Here is a 19,767-nt window from a genome sequence, read left to right as displayed (position 1 = left end):
GTTGGGAGTTATATTGATTTTAATTACTGGATCAGCTTGATTTGAAGAGGAGGAGTCCCCAATTGTATAATTGAGCACACCTTGAACAATACACAGTAAAGAATTTTCATCATGCTAAAAGTCAACTTGAGTCTCATTTTGTAATGTTCACTGACTGTCATGTTGTTTTTCCTACATTCTCTGAAGACAAATAAAATGTCTTCCATTAATCATTGAAGATAAATAGTTAATATAAGTCACATTTTCAATCACGTTTTGAATTCCATTATTTTGCATTTCAAAACAGTTTGTAAGTCAATTTCAACGATGTAAAGCAATTCTTACATGTGTCTTGATTTGTGGCACAACTGAGTGCAATAAAATGTACGGCTTATACATTTATTATTGTGCTGCTCTGCTGCACCATTGTGTTCTGAAACCACGACTTTGAGGAAGGGGACAGATTTCAAGTACTTATTCTGGGAAATACCTTGTTGATTATTTTTCTAAGGATAACACTCATGAAGAAATGTGCAGGAGTGTACAAAATGTGCAGCACATTTCAATAAAGTACATAACAAACAAAAATACTCCATAGCTCAGTGACCTTTAAGAACAGTTAAAGAGGAAGAAATAAGAAACGTAAGTTAACAAAGAAAATAAACTGATGAGTCATCATTGGCCCCAGGTGCCAGGTCAAGCAAAACAAGGAGCCATGTGTCATCAGTGTGTACAGATCTGTAACCAATGGGTACAGATTTGCAATCCGCCTCCAGGGATTACAAGGATTCGCAAACCGTGCACACAGATTTTAAATTGGATTTGGGGTCCATGTACATGGTTTGCAAATCCACACGCACAGGCTAGAGATCTGTTCCCACGGATAAGGATTCTGTTTGGATATGCCATCTGAGCGCAGTGCACACAAATCACGAATCTGTCCCCACTGATTACAAATCTCTATTTAGGCTTATTAACTGTGCGCACAAATTTACAAACACTGCACAGATTTTCTAGTAGCTCCTTTATTTTCTTAACATTGCATCTTGGGGGGCTGTATTATTGTACTGAGGCTTACTAGAAAACTAACAAAAAAAAACCCTCACCTAAAATCATGGAAATTAAGTGACCTTTGATTTCATCCCCAGGTCAGAGGTGATTCACACTCTTAAACAGTTCTCTGCCGGCTTTTGTGATGGGTTTGCGGGCTGACATCAATTTAATACACCTGTATGATTAGCTTGTAGTTGGTAGCATTAGAGTGAATACTGCCTTTCATAGCACAGTGGTGTCATTACTTTCTATTGTAGCAGCATCAGGAAACATATCTTTGCCACATTGTGCTGAATGGGACAAAATAGCACATGATTAAAACAAATGTAACACGTTGGTTTTAAACGTTGGCTTTAAACCTTAATCACATTGTGATTAACGTGTGATCGCTGACAGCCCTGGTTAAATTAACAGTCTGTAAAGGGCAATTAAGGGACACTGTAAAGCTGACCTGGACATAAATATGACACCTATTAAAAATGCTTTATTAGAAAAGTTACGTATGAAGAAGTGGCAGGAGAATCACAAGTGTGCCTTGTATTATGGTGATTGTGTCCTTAAAAAAAAACATAATGACTAAGTGTTTCATAAAATGGAAATGAGACAGAACTGATCTTCAGTCACGAGCGAAGCCTTCAACCCTCTCTCCATCGAGCTGAAGTATCCCCTCAGCAGTTTTAGCCTTGAATTTCTCCCCTCTAGGTGCACAAAGAAAGCCCTTTAAACACTTTTAGGTGTCAACTGCCAGCCAGATGAACTGCAGTTGCAGCCTCAGCTGGTTGACTGGCAGAGAGCTTCAGATCAGCTGTCTCTTGTTGTCTGTTTCAATTTCTCTGGATTCTTGCTCATGTGATCAGCTCTGCAGGACTTTAGGGCAGGTAGCTGTCTCTAAACTTAGCTCACGGAAATTATCCACAGCCATGTATTATGGTCAGCAGATGGAAACTATCAGCAGCACAGTATCTTCTTAAGCATACAAATAGATTTAGAACTCATATTCATGTCACATTAAACCTTAAGTAAAAAAATATTAAAGGTGACATATCATGCAAAATTGACTTTTTAATGGTTCTTTACCTGAAATATGTGTCCCTGGCATGTCTACAAACCCCCCGAGAATGAAAAAAATCCATTCTGCCCCTGTTTTGACTTCACATATGGTACATGATCTGCTGCAAACACTGTGATCCTCCATACTGCAAAGGACAAACCAATGCAGTTTACTGCACAATCACTTGTCATTACCTTCTAACACTGTTGAGTCTCTCCAGAGCCAGGACACTATGACTCTGTATGAACTGTTCTTATCAACATCTGAAAACAACAGCCAGCCATCAGAGTTCAGTCAGTGTGTGTCAGAGAGAGAAACAAAGGCTGTGTAGTGAGAAGGCTGGTACTGTACCAGGGCTGAGTATGATGGTGAATGTGATGCCTCGAGGCAGTCCACTCTTAATCAGTCTGAGGGATTTGTTTCACTTACCTAGAGAGGGAGAGAGAGAAAGAAAGGGAGAGGCAGAGAGAGAAAGAAAAGCAATTAGACAAAACATTCAGAGAGTTTGCTGAACTAACTTGGGGAGCAGATTCATTTGCACCCCCATTGGGATCTGCTTTGTCACTGACTGATGAAAAGAGCTAGATCAATTTGAATAATTATGGAAGAGATAGTAAGTGACACACAGCTATTTGAGCCTAGATAAACCGATCAACTGTGTTATGTTAACCAATTATTTCCCAGTAATATCATGATATAAACTGAAGCTTTATCACTGGAGAGGGATCATTGATATTCAGTCATATAATTACTGCTAAAACATTCAGACACACATAAAGTAGAAGGAGTGCAGGCATGTGTTGCTTTGGTCGAGTTGTGGAATGGGGCCAAAGTTACACATACAAAACAAATACAGAATCAAGTCCAGTATTAAAGTTACAGAGCCTGAAAATTCAGACAACTGATAAAAAAAATAAAAGCACGTACAAGAGTTACAATACATAAAAAGTTCATAAATAATTGAATGAGTAAATGATAGAATAGAAATTTAAACTGAGAGAAAGTGAAGGAGTCTTTCTTCACTGCAGCCAGTCTTAAGATTTGATCCCAGATCAGCCATGAGGAAGACTAAGCATGGATATTTCTTTCTTCACTGACACTGAGGAACATGAGAAATCTCCCCGTCCACGAGGGAGCTAAATCCACAAACCCAAAGTCAGACTGATGGAGAAGATCAAAAGAAGTAAAGAGGAAGTTGGATAACGTCCCATACTTAAAACATGTCAGGGCCACTGTTGTTTCTCATTCACAGCACCATAGACAGGCTGCTTGTGTTGTGCCACCAGTTGCTTTTAATCAAACAGGAGGGAGGGATTAATGTAGTGGTTTGCAGTGACCTCAGCTAAAGTTCGCCCAACACCACAGAAAAGTGACAACAGGAAAAAAAATCTGACAGTCAGCTTTATTCTCTTCAGGGGGACGAAAAAAAGTCTTTCTTGAGTCGTAGCAGAGAAAAAGAAGAAGAAGAAATACAAGCAGCGGCATCATTTCCTCTCTTCTGGGCCTGTCTGGTGTCCTCAGCTAAAGACACACATATCGTTGGAGTGGAAGGGTGTAAAAGCTGAATTTAAACATCTGAAAGAGAACTCTGTGGGAGAGACTGCAGCTTCAGTTTGGATATTTACCAGAAGCAGAGGAGTGGATGACATATGCAGGGCTTAATTTCTGCTGGACGCAGCCAGAAGGAGAATCAGACAACTTTCAGCTCCTTTGGTCCCTCCACATCTAATATCCACATTTCTGTAAATCCTCACACAGCTAACCTGCAGAAACTCCTCTCTGCACTCCTTACATACATCAGGTCTGCATAATTACCTTTATATAATCTCGATTAATCTGTGTTTATTCAGTTACTAACAATTGAGGTATGAGTACGCAGAAGACTAAGTCACTGATAAGGATGTTTCAAAAAACTGTTTCAAACTACCATATCACTATTCACATCTACCTTCATACAATTTGTTAATTTAACAAAGGCTCTTATCAGTGAGTCAGAGATCCAATAAATCAAACTGATGCAGAACACGGCAGCTGAACTGCAGTGTTGTCTCTAAAACACTCTGCTCTGTATTTACACTGGCACAAACCTCTAATCTGTGACACAGAACATCAGCATGGAGATTATCTGTGTCTGGTGTCTTTATGTTAAACAGCCATCTCAGCCTGCACTCTGCTTCATGACAGCAGATTATCTCCTTCTGCTGCTCCAGCACCCTGACATCTATAAGTCAATTAAACACACAACATGAAGTGCAGGTTTGGAGACATGACAGCAAAAGTTAAAGGAATAAACTTTCTCAGAGCAACCTCTCAGTGCAGGAGCAGCAAAGTTCAGTCATGATATGTACCTGGCAGGTCAAACATGAAACACAGAAGCCTGACTGAGGCAAAGCAGAAATTATAACACACTTATAAAAGAAATTATCAGTTTCACACACAGCCTGACAGGAAACACAGTTAAAGAGTGTTTGCACAACAAACAGAGACTAAATGGTTGTCAAGACTTTCATCAGATAGCTATTAGTGACTTGCAGTCAAAACTCATAAAACATGTCTGGTGTGAAGTTTGTATTTAAAAGGTAGACATTATAACTGGAACATCATGCATTGGTTTGTGGACTAGCTGTTGAAAACCAAAAGTTAGCAGTTTGGTGGCCATCTTTTTTACTGGAGCCAAAGGTGACAGTATAAGGGAGGATACACATTTCTAAGCCCCTAAAATGGTTGATAGGTCGCCATGTTAGCAGCTTGGCAATTGCCTTAAAGTTAACCAGACTTTGTTTATTCTTCTTATTTCCTATTCAGTCACACTCTTCTGGCCACCACAAATGGACAATTTGGAGTCACGAGAGGAGTGGGGAAGTGGACCATTTCTCTCTATTACGGAATGCACACTGATGAAAGACAATGTGCCAGCCCAGGGATTTAAAATGTCACACAAAGTTCAGAATGAGATAACAGCAATCATGAGGGAAAAAGTGATCAGTGAAATAGACAAAGGGGACAGCTGGTATACTTCAAATGTGGATGTGACAAAGGATCCAACTTGTTGTGAGAATGTCTCAATAGTGCTTTGTTTTCTCAACATAGTTAATGAGATGAGCAAAAGGCTGCTGCCACTACAGAGCACTGTGATGCATTACGGTTGACAAACTTGGTCCTTTCCAAGCGGGGAAAAGCAGGCACAGGACAGATGCTCAACCATTGCTGTTTCAATGTTTCAAACACCATCTACATCTGGTGGTTATCCATGCCATCGGCTGAGAATACACCACAGGCTACTGGACCTAGAGTGGACCGGTTACTTGGCCACCCTGACAGAAACTGTTAAAGGCTATGACAAAATGTTGTAAGATCAACACCAGGGCTATTTGGAAACAGAGTGCAAGTGTCCTGCAACGCACACCGGAAATAGTAGCTTCTTTGCCATGCAAGAGGATACGCCTGATGCACCTGAAGAAGTATACATAGGAGGGATCCCTTGTCCAGAAAGTTCAACAATAACCGAAGAAGGCTACAACTTTACTGAAAGGTAAGAGGGTTTTGAGGGAATTCCTAACGATTTTGGAACGATTCAAATTAGTGTACGCACTACAGGAAGAATCAATCTGTTGGAAGTCTGTGGACTATCCATTGAGGTAAGAGTCAGAAACTATCAACATGTCGGGACGATGGTGGCCTTATGATCTAAGCGCCCCACATACAGAGGCTATAGTCCTCGTCTCAGAGGTCGCTGGTTCAAGTCCCGGCCGCGATAATTTGCTGCATGTCTTCCCTGACTCTCTACTCCACACATTTTTGTTTATCTGAAGCTGTCCTATCAATAAAGGCAGAAACGCCTAAAAAATAACAAAAAAAAAAAAAAGAAACTGTCAACATGTCGATCAATGATTCAAGACAATAAAAATTAAGATACTCAGTAAGGATAGAAATGGAACACAATGGCTGCTCCCTTGAAACAGACACAGTTAACCATTTGTCTCCCACATGTACAGTATAGTCCCTAAAAAGGACCTCAGTCCATCTGAGGTGAATACATACCATCTGATCATTCTCCCTGGGTAGTTTAAGCTGATTGCTGTTCCTATTAGGGCTTAAACAGGGGCAAGACCTCATTGAAGAACATTAGTTGAAATAATTTTCACAATTCAGTTGAATCAAGTGTAGAAATATTTTTGGAAAACAAAGTATCACAATTTTTTTGATTTATTGTTTATAGACGGGCATTTATCTGTTGATTTTGTTTTTGTTTGTTTGGGTTTTTTCCAAATAATTACGCACGTCGTGGCACTTTCAATGTTACTGAAACCTGGAGGAGAGTTAAAACAGATAATATCTGTTCAGTCTTGTTTGATTTTCATCATCGTTAACAGAAATTGTGGCCTCAGTATGTATTGCTCCATTATCACAATCCATGGGCACAACAGAAGAAAGCATGAGAAAGAGAAGGGGAGGGAGCTGCAGAAGAAGACAGGAGGGATCAGATTTATTTATCTGTTGCCTTTTATTTCTGTTGGTTTTAGCACTTATCTGTCCGTGTTTACAACTATAAATATACAATCTATTATTTTGATGTCTAGACCTACTTTGATAACATGCTATTGTCATCACACTCATATCAAAGTAGTGCATAGGGTATTCCATTAGCATTTAAGTATAACAGTGGGATGAATTTTAATGCAGTGGGAGAGTCTTATTTATTTTATTTGTTATGTTAGATAATTGAGCCCAGCAGCAGACTGGATGCTCTTCCTTTAGAACAGACTGCAGTGTCATCAAACGGCACAGATGCACTCTGAATGCAGAGTTTACCCTTCATGCTGAACAAACTCTTCATCCTATAAACAAACTGACTTCACAATACTCAGACTGAAGACAAGACTTATAAATCCTGGTGAACAATAGAAGCTTAGTCTCCTGACTTTGATGGAGGTGAAGCTTGACTATAGTGTATGTGAGCCTTTATTTACAAGCTGCAGCCAGGACGGTAAAATGTGTGTGTGCTGACATTGATGCTGTTTCCATATGCTGTTTAGCCATCGTCTCATTTAATGAGCTGTCATTGACTGGTGTTGACTTGCTGTGGTTGGTGTATCTTTCTCCTCTTGTAATTTCACCATGTTTCCACTCTGACTGATGGATGCTGCAAAGATGAACAACTCAGATTAATCTTCCTTTAAGAGCTGTTTTGTCCCTAGCAGAATTAAATGCAAAAGATGTCTTGAACTTTCCAGCATGCTCAGTGTGGACCAATGTAAAACACCACCAGAGAGTCTCATTATGACAGCTTAGCTGCATGCATGAGCCCTCATGCACTGTTGATTGGAGATCTTATTAAAATTAATTTAAAGAATTAAATAATTCCCTAAATTTCCTAGTATATCATCAGACATTTAGAAAACACGCTATGTTGAAACATAAACATTAAAAAATGGTGTAGTTTATTTTAATTTTTAACTGAAGTAAAGTATATCCTACTTTCACCACTGGTTATTTAAGACCTCCTAAAGCAAAATAAATAACTATCCATTCTTAAATTACTCATACACCTCTTTATTTTGAATCTCTCTGAAAGCATTCCTGAAAAAAAAAAAAACTCAGAATTTTTCTGTTGATTATGAAATCTACTGAATAACAGTTAATGTGAACAGATTACATCGTATAATGTCAATGTTATTGTGTCAACACGGTTTATTCGAGTAAAAAGCAGGCTTCATTAATCTTCTAATTAGGCAAACAAAACACTTATGGGACTAAAACACAGGAGGTCAGACAGAGCTTAACTCCAGTTAGTGTTAATCTCTACTTCAGCCCCTGCATGTGACTCTCCATGACCCACTGTATGGACAAAATACATCATGTCCTGAAGCATCAGCTGGGGAAACAGCATAGGCACACCATGTGACACAAGGAAAGTTTTGTTCAGTTCCTTAGATTAAAAACCAGAGTCAGACTCTCTCTCGCGCGCGCGCACAGACGCGCGCACACACACACACACACACACACACACACACACACACACACACACACACACACACACACACACACACACACACACACACACACACACACACACACACACACACACACACACACACACACACACACACACACACACACACACACACACACGTCATTAAACTCCACTTTAGAGGTCTAGAGAAGCTCATTCTTGTTGTCCTGTGGTCACTCTCACAAACTGTCAGCACTTCTGCAGTAAACCTGCATCAGCTGTGGTTTGCTTTTCACTTCCCCTCAAAGTTTTATTGATCCATTAGTGTAACCGATTGTTGGCAGAGTGCACTCGATCATTTCTCTGCTCTGCAACAGTCACTGTTTCAAGCAAAGAAATCAACATCAGTCCACACTCTGAGGATCACACTAACTCATTCTGCCATCTTGGGAATTATTTTCTTGTGAATAAATGTTCAAACTGCTCTGCAACAAACTCTGTCAAGTATATCTGGCCTAAATTGACAGCGCATTATCTTGACTGAGCCTGTGAGCTATAAACTTCTATGTGGCGATGCATGATATCAGCTGAAGAATTCATCACCGAGAGTGTCCACAGGGTGACTTTAATGTAGGAAAGGAATGGTGCATGTATCAGTTAAGAAGCGTCCTCAAAATGTTTCTTTACCATTAAAAAAGCTTGACATGATAGTTTAATAATAACAGTTATCAGAAATAGAGCTCACTGAAAAAGTCAGAAGTGAATTTCAAAATATCTACTAACTCTTAAAATGAGTTCTCAATCAAACATAAACAGACTGAAGGATGGATTTCTCTTCTCAAATCAAACCCTGCACAGTAAAGATAAGTAGGGGAGAACAGGGTTGGTTGTCACCATAGACTGTAAAAAATATGGACGTAGTATCCGTGACGTCACCCATCTGTTTCTGAACGCTGTTTTGAGACCAATCGGCTGCGGCAGCCATATTGCTTCTGTCGAGCCAGTGTGACGTAAAGAGGCGGGCTTTGAGCCTCCTAGCCAACAGCTGCAGTGTTCCTGCATTCAGCTGTGCCTCTCATTGGAAGACTGGTAATCTCAATATCTTCGAAATTGCTGAATTAGAAAAAAATTCACCCCCCTCACAGTGAGAGGACGTCGAGAAATTAGCTATTCAGACTACACTCATCTTTTGTACCAGGCTGTAAACATGTTTATTAATGCTGCAAAGATCGTCTTTTCCCCATTCATGTGTATGTGACTTCCGGTACTTCCGGAGCCAGCCTCAAGCGGATCCTCGATGAACTGCAGCTTTTAACACTTCCGCATTCACTCATATTTTTAGACCAGAGGTTGCCGCTTGGTTGTCACATGTTATATCTCGCCACCAGAGGGCACTGTCTCTCAAATTGGCATACGGACATTTCCATAATTAGGATCAGAGCTCACCTACATAGTCTTCTCTGGAGTAAGACAGATGAACTTGAGGTGAGAGGACTTTTTGTGTTTTTCATGTCAAATATTCAGCTCCTCAGTATTTTTCTTCTAGGCTTTTAAACAATGGGTTTATAACAAAACAAGTGTTACCCTTACAAAGTGTGAGGGGAAAGCTATAGTTTAGATTTTTATTAGCTAGCTAAGTAGTTGTTAGATGGTTGTTAGCCTTGATGCTAGCAAAAAATTCCAGTTGGGGTTGGTCGTCAAATTCTCTTTGGGGTTGGTTGTCACATGTAACAACCAACCCCAATGTTGGCAAAATCATGCCTGGTGAAATTAGTTGGAGTGTGCAGACCCTACATTTGCCATCACTGTAACTCAGACAGTGACTGCATGTAGCATAGTTGAGTAGGCCATTATTGTTCGGCCTATTTGTTTTGTTCTTTATGTTGTTATATAGGCCGGCCTAAAGATGTGTTTCCTGTTCATGTCCCTTGCTCATATGTTAAAATGCATTAAGTTATGTAGGCCTATCACTTGTCAGTGCTATTAAACTTTCAAATTTAGTTCTGCCTTCTTGCCTTTTTTAAAATATTTTTCCCATTAAAATACCATTGTGACAACCAACCCCATAATGTGTGACAACAATCCCCGTGATGGGGTTGGTTGTCACAATGTGTCAGAGTGTCTTTGATAGTTAATTGCCTCCTTGTTACAATGAGTTGGAAAATGAGAGAGATACACATTTCAAGCCAACACATTAAGCTTCAATTTAATGTAGGAATGACTTTTGAAAAATGTTTTGGTGATGAGCAATCATCAAAACAGTAAAAAGTGACAACCGACCCTGTTCTCCCCTATACAAGAACCGCCAACCTCTATCACTGAGCCACTGCAACCCCTGTTAAGTTCAACATTTCATAAGGAGGTTGAATCCTTCAAAGCTGTAAACATATCATTATCTTACATTTACCAACATTACGTATAAAGTTCTTAGTTAACACAGAGTCCTGACCCATGAAAGCTCTCAGCTCTGGTGTCACAGAATCAGCAGCCTGCTTCTCATGTCAGGCTGCACAGCTCTCTCTCTCTCACCGTCCTGGTTAATAGATTATCTGGAGAAAATGTCTCTACATCTTTCGTCTGCAGGTACCATTTAATCCCTGAATTAGTGCCAAGCACAATCAAGTGCTAAGCTTGTCATTGGTAGGCTTTCTTGCATCAAACAGGTGAATGTGCTCAATAACAGGCCATGTGTGTCTCATTAATGTGTATCATTACACGGCTGGCTAACAATGACTGAAGGAACAGCACACGCTGCAACTGGAGTCCTATGATATCACTCGTTCCAGCTTGTATTTATGTTCAGCATTTCTATAAACTTTGTTACTTTTGATAGTTCTGACATACTTAATTGTCTCCAAATAGTCTCATTCACTTTAAGCTTCTCATGCTCATGAATCACATCGGTGATATCAGGTCATGAACATTTACAATCCGCTTAAAGCTTCAGTGATTATTACATTTAAACAGCACATTTGGGATCAAAGTTTATGTCAACTCAGTGCTATAAGATGGGCTACACCACCAGTGTATCAGATATCCAGTTCTTCAGTGTAAAGTCTGGCAGCTGGGTGACTAAATATTTTCAAAGGTGAAATTTTCAGCTTTCATTTGCATGTTTTCGGTGTGACAGAAGCAGTCCTTTAGCTGTCACACTTTGATACTTTTACTTTGACACTTTTCATTCTAAACATTTTGTTTGATATCAGCAAATATGATCTTTTGCAACATTGTGTTTTACCTAGCTGAACCACTAGCATACAATTAGAGCTAATGCATCTGTTCCCCTGGTGAGTTACACAGGGCTGTTATGTCAGGAGCTGTGGTGAACACATGGCTGACTCCTGATTGCATTAGAGACATATTTGTGGAGCCAGTATTCGTCTGACTCTACAGGTATGTCTTCTATTTTACACTGAGTGACAGCATGGGGATGGAAATATGTTAATGTGACATTATCCAGGGTGTACTCTCTCTCTGCACACCCACACATCACACACAAACACACATTCAAACTAGGGAACCAAAATTGTTACTGATTAATCAACAAGACGCAAAGCCTCCTGGGTAAACAAGTGAGTTATTTTGGTAAAATCTGAGGTGTTTGTTTGACAAGCTGCAGGTATGTTAATGAAGTAAGAAACGTTCAATCATCTCTGGTGTACAAGCTTAGCACATGTCATCAGCTTGGATAGTTTTCCTGAAGGATCTACTCCTGCCTGTGTGAGAGCGACTCTTCTGACACCAGGTTGTGACTGTTGCTGCTGAGAGAGCTGCTCAGTATTCATGTCTCTTTTCCTCTCTAAGATCTTGTCTGTCTCAGAGCAGTGAGCACCTGTGCTGTACTCCGGCTCTAAATAGAGGCTTGTCATGGGTGAAGAGCACTCACCCTTCTTGTAGACACATTGTCATGTACTTGTGCAGGTTATGTGTTTCTCTAAGTGGACATTTTATAACTGCATGTGTATGTTTACATCCAGCAGAGGCTTACTGCTGACAGTAAACTACATAGGGTAGTTTGGCAAACTATATATATACTTTAAAGGTTCCGTTCAATAAAAAGCACCTCTTTCCTTGCATCCTAGTCATCCTCCAGCCTAGTAATCCTGAGAATGTGTTTCTTATAGCAACTATCTAAGAAAACATAGCTTTTACAAGGCAAATCAAATGTGCTCCTGTGGTGATGTAATGACAGGGGAGATTGGCATGCAAAACCACTCCTACTCTCACCCCCCCTCCCTTTTATAGGATATCCTTCAGTGTTGCAGAGTGAAGATGTCTAAGGCTGGAGCCAGACACACCAACTGCTCTGCTGTTTATTGTAGAAACTTACACAAATTTCAATATCCTGTCCCAGCACATGAGGACCAAAGAAAACAGACTTTGCTTTCTATTTTTAACAACACAGTGCAGAAAAAAAGTGCTATCGATTCCCCTCTGACCAACAGACACGAATAGGTCCCACACCACCTTCATACGTGACCTAAGTAATCGGATCTCAATCAGTCTTCAGAACGCACTGTAAGCATTTATACATGTATTTAAGGCTGTTCACTTTCAATCCAATTACAAGGATGAATGGTTTTGCCAAATGCAAAGAGGGCACCAGACTACCCTTAGTACAGTGTGAGCAGAATGATGGCTGCTGGGAAATGAAGGAGTGTGGAGCAGTACATCTGGCTGCTTGCACGGAAAAGTGAGGCTAAATACATTCAAGAAAAGTGACGAGGGACAGAAGGGAGCGGGGCAGCTGGTGACAGTTCGAAATAAATTGTATTTAGCAGTCTGAAAAATCCAGAAGAGGCATAAAGAGAGAGAGTTTAATCCTCTGAGCAAAATATAAAGCTGTGAAATCTCACCTGAACCCTTCTAAACCAGCTCAAATTCTCAGTGTAACAAAACTTAGAGAGGACTGACAGAAAATACAGGATGGAAATCACAGCAGATCTTCTCCTTTACACACAAGATTCAAGGGTTTTTATTGTCAGTTTTCACAGTATATACGGGACATACAGGAAAAAAGAGATGTTTCTCTCTTCCAGCTTTTAAATGTCTAAAATGTAAACATAAAATACAATAAAATATAATAAAATACAGTTTTATAAAAGCAGCCTATGTACACAGTGCAGGTAGTGCAGTGACAGTTTAAAAATGGACAATAAAAATGAAAATAGATAACAGTGCAAATGATATTAAGGTGCAGACAGTATTCGAGATAAGTAAATGATTAAGTAAAAGGTTAATGTGCAAAAAGCAGCTGAGGTAGGGTCCTTGTGTGTGTGTGTGTGTGTGTGTGTGTGTGTGTGTGTGTGTGTGTGTGTGTGTGTGTGTGTGTGTGTGTGTGTGTGTGTGTGTGTGTGTGTGTGTGTGTGTGTGTGTGTGTGTGTGTGTTACAGTCCAGTGGGCAGAGGGGGGAGGTAGTGAGTGGAGTTCAGCATCCTGATGGAAAAAGCACATAGCTCTATGCATTGCATTTTAAAGACAGAAAAAATATATTTTCTGTGCAACTCTGAGAATGTACACTCCTTATTCTCACCTGTCAGTCAGTCAGGACTCTCTGGGTAATAATCTGAACAGGTAGGTTGTGATGTCAGGCTCCCAGCAAAGCAAACAAGAAGCAGAAAATAATAAAAAAATCACATGAATTTCTGCCAAGACCTGATATTCACCTTTATGATGGTAGTCCACAGTTCATATGAGTTAATCAGTCTTTGGGGAACAGCTGGGTAGATTTCCTCTGACACTTAAAAATAACTATGAAATTGAGACAGTGATGCGTTCGTTAGAAAGAATTAAAATCTGGGTAAAACAGGCTGGAGGGGACTGAATCTCCTAATAAGATACTGTACTACTCAAACATGTTGAATCATCAGTGTTCATGTTGAAGAAGCTGCTCAATTTACTGTCATGTATTAAACTGTGTTTCTGCAGAGACAAGACCTCCAAACTGGTCTGTCTGAAAGTCAGAGGAATAATTGGATTGTAAATTGAACAAATAAACAGCCAGCATGCTCCATATTGTGTTTTTATTTACCATATGGGTAATAATCTTTTATTGTCACAGTGTGACTGTAAAGTTTGCATTATATATTTGCTAGCATGCCATCCCATCCAACAAATAAAATGTCTCCACAGAGAGACCATGAGAAGAAAGTTTCTTAAATTGTCATCTGACTTTTTTTTTTATTCCAGATATGAAGTTTTCATAAATGTCGGCTAACAAAGATAACACTTCTGACACTGGAAATATTCTCATTATTGCTTACTTATTTAAATTATATCAAACCAACCATTAAATGCAATGATTTCCATATGTGGTCCCAGACTGTCTTAGAGTCTCTAATACTCCATGCCTACTTTGGTGGTAGAATGACTTGAATCTCCAAGCAGATTTGGAATGGCATCAATAGATTGCCTTATGCCAAAAGGAACCAGATGATAATTTTTGGTTTTAATCCTTTGGGACAAATGTGCCTGGTTAAAGCATGGACCATATATTAAAGTAGACGCCATTCATGTTTACTGTCTGTGAAGCCAAAAGATTTAGTGCTCCTCCTGCTGACTGGCTGATGTATAAGTAATAAACCCTGCTTCCTAGATGTAAACAGATGAAACAGATGTCAAACATTTAAATCAAATTACACGCCAAATACAATTTTCTTAAATATAGCTTCCATGATTATAGTTTGTTCTTATCATGCTGATTTATTTCCAAGTGCTCATTGTCTGAAAAATGTAGTTTTAATTAGTTGTTTGATTTTGGAAATTAAAGCTGCAATTGGTAAGATTAGGGTAAAAAACAATAACTTTGTTTTGTTGCATTTGGTAAAAAGATATAATACCTATACACAGCTATTAGCAATTGAATTAGTCTGGGATAACTGCACGATGCCTCTTTATTCAGCAGTCTAAAAATCCCCACTGCTCCCATCAGCTTTGACCAATCAGAACCACTCTCTGAACCGCCATCCTGATTGGTTGAGGGGTGGGCCTTTACAAGTAAGCAACCAGAATGCAGGTGTTCCTCTGCAGTGTGTTTTTATAGTTTGCAATTTGATAAACTTGTTAATGAGATGCTAATATTCTCCTGTAAATACCCTACTGTCTATTTATCACAGTAGTTCACACACTAGCACAGCTGTGGTTTCATTGAAAACTTTCTATTAAAATAATACAAATGTTAGGTGCTTTTCTTTAGTTACTGTAAAGAATAGTCTACAGCTTTATCCACATTGAGGATGAGGAACACAGGGTACACATTTGAATATTTATTTAAATAGGGAGATAATCGGGTGGAAAAAAAACGTGAGTATAGCGTGAGAACGGGTTAAAAAGGTCTGTATTTTTTTTTGTTGTTTTCCTTTTTTAAATTTTTGGTCTATTTGTTTTTGTTGGAAAAGGAACCTGCCCTGACATTTTTGTTTCTGTTTCTTTAAGCTGAGAAGTTTATTTTCAGATTTTAAAAAATCCCTCCTTTCCCCCAGTGTGCACATGTCAAGGTTTGTTTCACAGCAGTGGTAAGAGCAGAGTAGTATCCCGTCAGGAGAGGTATTTCTATTGTCCCAGTCAATTAATCAAAAGGTCCTCCCATGGCATGCTGGGAAAATGAAATGATCATCCATTCTTGCACCGTGTGTTTGACAGAATCTCAGCAGGACAAATAGCAGAGCGATGTGTTATTTAAAGGTTTTAAATGATAAAGGAGTAGATGGTGGAGGCTGAAATCCCCAGTGTGTGTGTTCACATTGATTTGGTGTTCTCAGGAAGCAGCCTGAGTGAAACTTCTAGGTTCTGCATCAGGGGGAATTGCCCCTTAAGAGACTTTTAAAAACCACAGCAGCCTCTGTACAAATTTACTGATTTGATTTTGTAGTTTGTGTTTTAGACTGTAATTTATTGGTCAGAATAAAGTGTTGTTATACTTCAGGAAGCATGTAATGCTCGTATATAATGACGGACAACTCTGAGTCAGAGCCTATGGGTATGAGTGGTTCATGTATAAATAATAAGACCCATTGTTAGCAGAGAGACCCCCTGCAGCCCAGGAACAATGAGCTGCAGAGTCCTAACCCTGCTGATACACAGTAATACCCACTGGTGTATGAAGTAGCTGAAAGCCATACTTCAATTAAAGTACACATACTGAACCAGATGAATGACTTTGGTAAAAGTGAAAGAAGGCTGTATGAAATTACTTGAGTAAAAGTCTTTAGTGTCTGATCATTTTTATACCTCAAAATAAAAAGTATTTTTCTGATTTCCATTGTACTGAAGTATTGAACATAAAAGTACAAGTAGTGGTGTCAATAAAAGAGAGAGTGTTCAGAATGTTGAGATTTATTACCCTTGTTTTAACGCAAAGACCAATATGGGTAAGAAATAAAATATTTAGAGGCATCTTTTTTCACTGAAGAAAGAAGCAGAACTATAGGACAGAGCCTGATGTGAATTATAAACACATTAAAATAATTCAATAAATAATTAGAGTTGGCAACAGCTTTGATGCATTTATGTTACCATATGGTTATGCTGTGTTTACCTAAAGTAACATTTTCAGATCCAGTTTACCTCTCATCATCTGTTGATCTCTCTCTCCATCGTCCGCCGGTGTCTCTCTCCTCTCTCTATTTTTTCAACAGCACCTCTCTGTCTCTCTGTCTGTCTGAACGAATCGTATAAAACCATGCTGATTAGTCACACAACAATTGCACGCTAATCAAACAAATGCACTAAGGATCATGACATAGGACATCACCCAATTCTCTGCATGCTAACTGCTTACTGTCTCCACCTCACTCAACCACTCTTTTAGTATACACTAACCTTAAGTTATACTGCTTTGAGTTCAACCTGTCTTAATGATGCACATGAAATAATATTACCACTTCCATTTGGGGCAGAAAATGTCTCCTGAGAGGGACTGGGTCCCAGATACATGGCTCATGATTGTTTGGATAATGAATGGCCTTGAATAAGTCTCAGTGGATTAAATATGTTTTAAGAGGAGATAAAATATGGAGCCAATGGTGCAGCAATACCACAGACATACTCAACTTTAAAGAAGGAGAGATAACTGCCACTCAAAATAAGGTTGTCTGAGCTGAAAACCCAATATCTTAAAAATGAGAGTAGTGTACTCCCAAATAATGACTCAAAAGAATAAATAGTTTTGTCTTCTTTTGTCATCATAGAATAGAATAGAGTGGAATAGAAAGCCTGTATTGTCATTGTACTGCAATATACAAGTGCTCCAGCTGAAACATGTCATATAATGCTCTAACAATGGTGCGAGTACATCATGAACAAATGCTATGAATACTTAATTACAGTCCAGTGTTAACAGATATAAAAGCACTTTTCAGTCTCCTGAATAAGCAGTGAATCTTAAACATTATCAGGATTTGAATGTGATTTTCAAGGACAAGCTGCAGCTGAATGAAGCTAAATGAAGATGGTGGGAACATATGATTTCATTTTTTTTTCTGTCTGGTCCCTGGAGCTGTCCTACTGAGATTTAATTCAAATTGATCAACATATTCAGCATGTCTCTGAAGAAAATTTAAAAAGTCTGGGTGGAAAAAAGGAAAAAATAGCAATACTTGCCTTTTTGGGTTTATTTGGTTGCCATACTTTTTGCAAATATTCCAACTGAAACAATTCCATTTCTGGTCAAGTTTGTACATGGGATGGACTTTGTCATGCACTCTGCCTCATCTGAAAGCAGGCTCTGTGTCTATGTGTGTGTATTGTGCTTGATTACAGGAGTGGGATCAGGTGTGCTGGAGCCGTCTGGAGCAGCTGCTTTCCATCAGCAATCAGCTCTGCTACAAAAACAGGCCTTCAACTCATTCACTCTGCCAGGTCGTTGACTCTGTTTCACAGTCAGTCTAGTTCCAGATATTTTGGGAAATCTATTCTCTGTGTTTGCATTTTTTAACTGACAACTTTCCCCTCTGCTTACAGCTGAGCTCACTCCACTCCTGCCTCTCTTCCACTCCTGCCTCCTGAATCAGCACTTATCTTTGGATCTCTGCACTTGGACTAGTCAGCTTTTACCCTTACTTACACACCAGAACTGCTCCATCCAATTTCTGACTGGTTTCCTGCTCTCCTCTGCCCAAGAGACTCATACCCTCTCCATAGGGTTTCATCAAAAAACGTTCTGTACACCCTTTAGCAGTTTCAGTGTCTGTCGTCTCCATTTAGATTTTCAACAAATGACAACTGCCTAACACTTTCATACTGTCTTGTTTTTCTGTGCCCTAGAGCCTTTAATCTAAACAGCTGTGGACAAAAGTATCAAACACATCAGTTTTCTTCCTAACCAGTAAACCTTCTAGCACAAACATTCAGTAACATCTCTTTGGCAGGTGTCTGACTAGTTCCTTGAAGATGAATGTCTATTGTCGGTTTTGTGGTGCAATACAATTGTGTTGATCTGCAGGAAAAGAAAAGACCTGAACAAAAGTCCCCAGCTCACACAGTGGCAACCATTTTCCAAACAACAATAAGTCACCTGTGCTTACAACAAGAAGCAGAGCATGCAAAAAAGAGACGGACATTTTGTTTCATTTGACTGTGAAATAAAGTTTTAAATATCTCTGAGCAACTTTGATTCTGTTCAGTCCTCTTTGTTCTAAGAAAGGTGGTAATGGAGTTTTTTGTGTGCATTGTAATTATTAGCCAAAAAGTTCACTATATCAGCATAAAATATTTTCACAGGAGGAACCACACTGTAGAGTAAGGAATGATTGATTCCAATACAAAACACACTGAGAAATCTAAAATGAATACTACAGCAGAGAGCAAATTAAAAAAATAATTTATCACATTTTGTCCAAGTTTGGTCTTTACTTTAAAAAATATATATAAATGTATTACTGTGGAACTAGTCCATAGAGATCAAAACTAACCCACATACCCAGTGAATAAAAAATGAAAAGAGGCACATGTGTATTTCCTTTAGAGGCCAGAATAGCGATGTGATGATGGATTGTTCAATCTGTTTAATAAACTCTGTTAACGAAGACTGATGGTGTTGGCTCGAGAAGGGAAGTGGTGTTTCTCCTCCCTGCTTCCTCTTCTACAATAAATGTAGCAGACACCTGGAGGGCTGTTCCTCATAATGACACATTACTGTTATTGGCTCCACATGGATGCAATTTCAATTCTCGGTGTGGTCACATGACACAGTGTAATCACCTGCCATCATTTTTTCTTTCTGGTCAAGATGAACACATTTCCTCAGACAATGGAGCAAGTAAATCACGAAAAAATGTGCAATGAATAATAAAATACAGTGAAGTGTACTTTGGACAAATATTAAAAGCACATTATGAATCAGCAGTGAATCTTAAATATTATCAGTGCTATGAATGTGATTTTCAAGGACATACTGCAGCTGAATCAAGCTAACTGAACATGGTGGGAACATGAAAGCTTGAAGGGTGAAGGTTACAGAGGTTCATGGATAATCAAGACAAAAAACTATTTAATACTTTATAGCACACTGTGTTTTTTTTCATAAGGGTCTGAATGATTTATAAAATAAGAGGAACATCTGAGCAAAGTTTCCTAACACGATTCGATCCTCTTTCTACCACATTGCCCGTTGCCTTGTGCCCATGACCAAATTACAGCCGTGCAGAAAACCAGAACAACAGCACTCCTGTGTTCATACTATTCAAATAACTATATGTATATCATTTTGTATCCAGAGCTAGTCTATTGCTGT

General features: G+C 39.1%; 1 protein-coding gene and 1 long non-coding RNA gene across 2 annotated transcripts in view; one reads left to right on the top strand and one right to left on the bottom strand.

The window, feature by feature from the left end:
• Positions 1 to 19,767, bottom strand: part of ntm (neurotrimin) — a 645,049-nt gene that overhangs the window by 604,678 nt on the left and 20,604 nt on the right. The gene's annotated exons all lie outside the window — the stretch shown is intronic.
• Positions 5,315 to 18,638, top strand: LOC117813190. The gene is made up of 3 exons (XR_004631353.1): positions 5,315 to 5,615; positions 17,796 to 17,894; positions 17,997 to 18,638. It is a non-coding gene; the product is annotated as an uncharacterized LOC117813190 (long non-coding RNA).

Source organism: Notolabrus celidotus, chromosome 5 (genome assembly GCF_009762535.1).
Source record: "Notolabrus celidotus isolate fNotCel1 chromosome 5, fNotCel1.pri, whole genome shotgun sequence".
Taxonomy (NCBI): Eukaryota; Metazoa; Chordata; class Actinopteri; order Labriformes; family Labridae; genus Notolabrus; species Notolabrus celidotus.
This window is presented reverse-complemented; position numbering and strand designations above follow the sequence as displayed.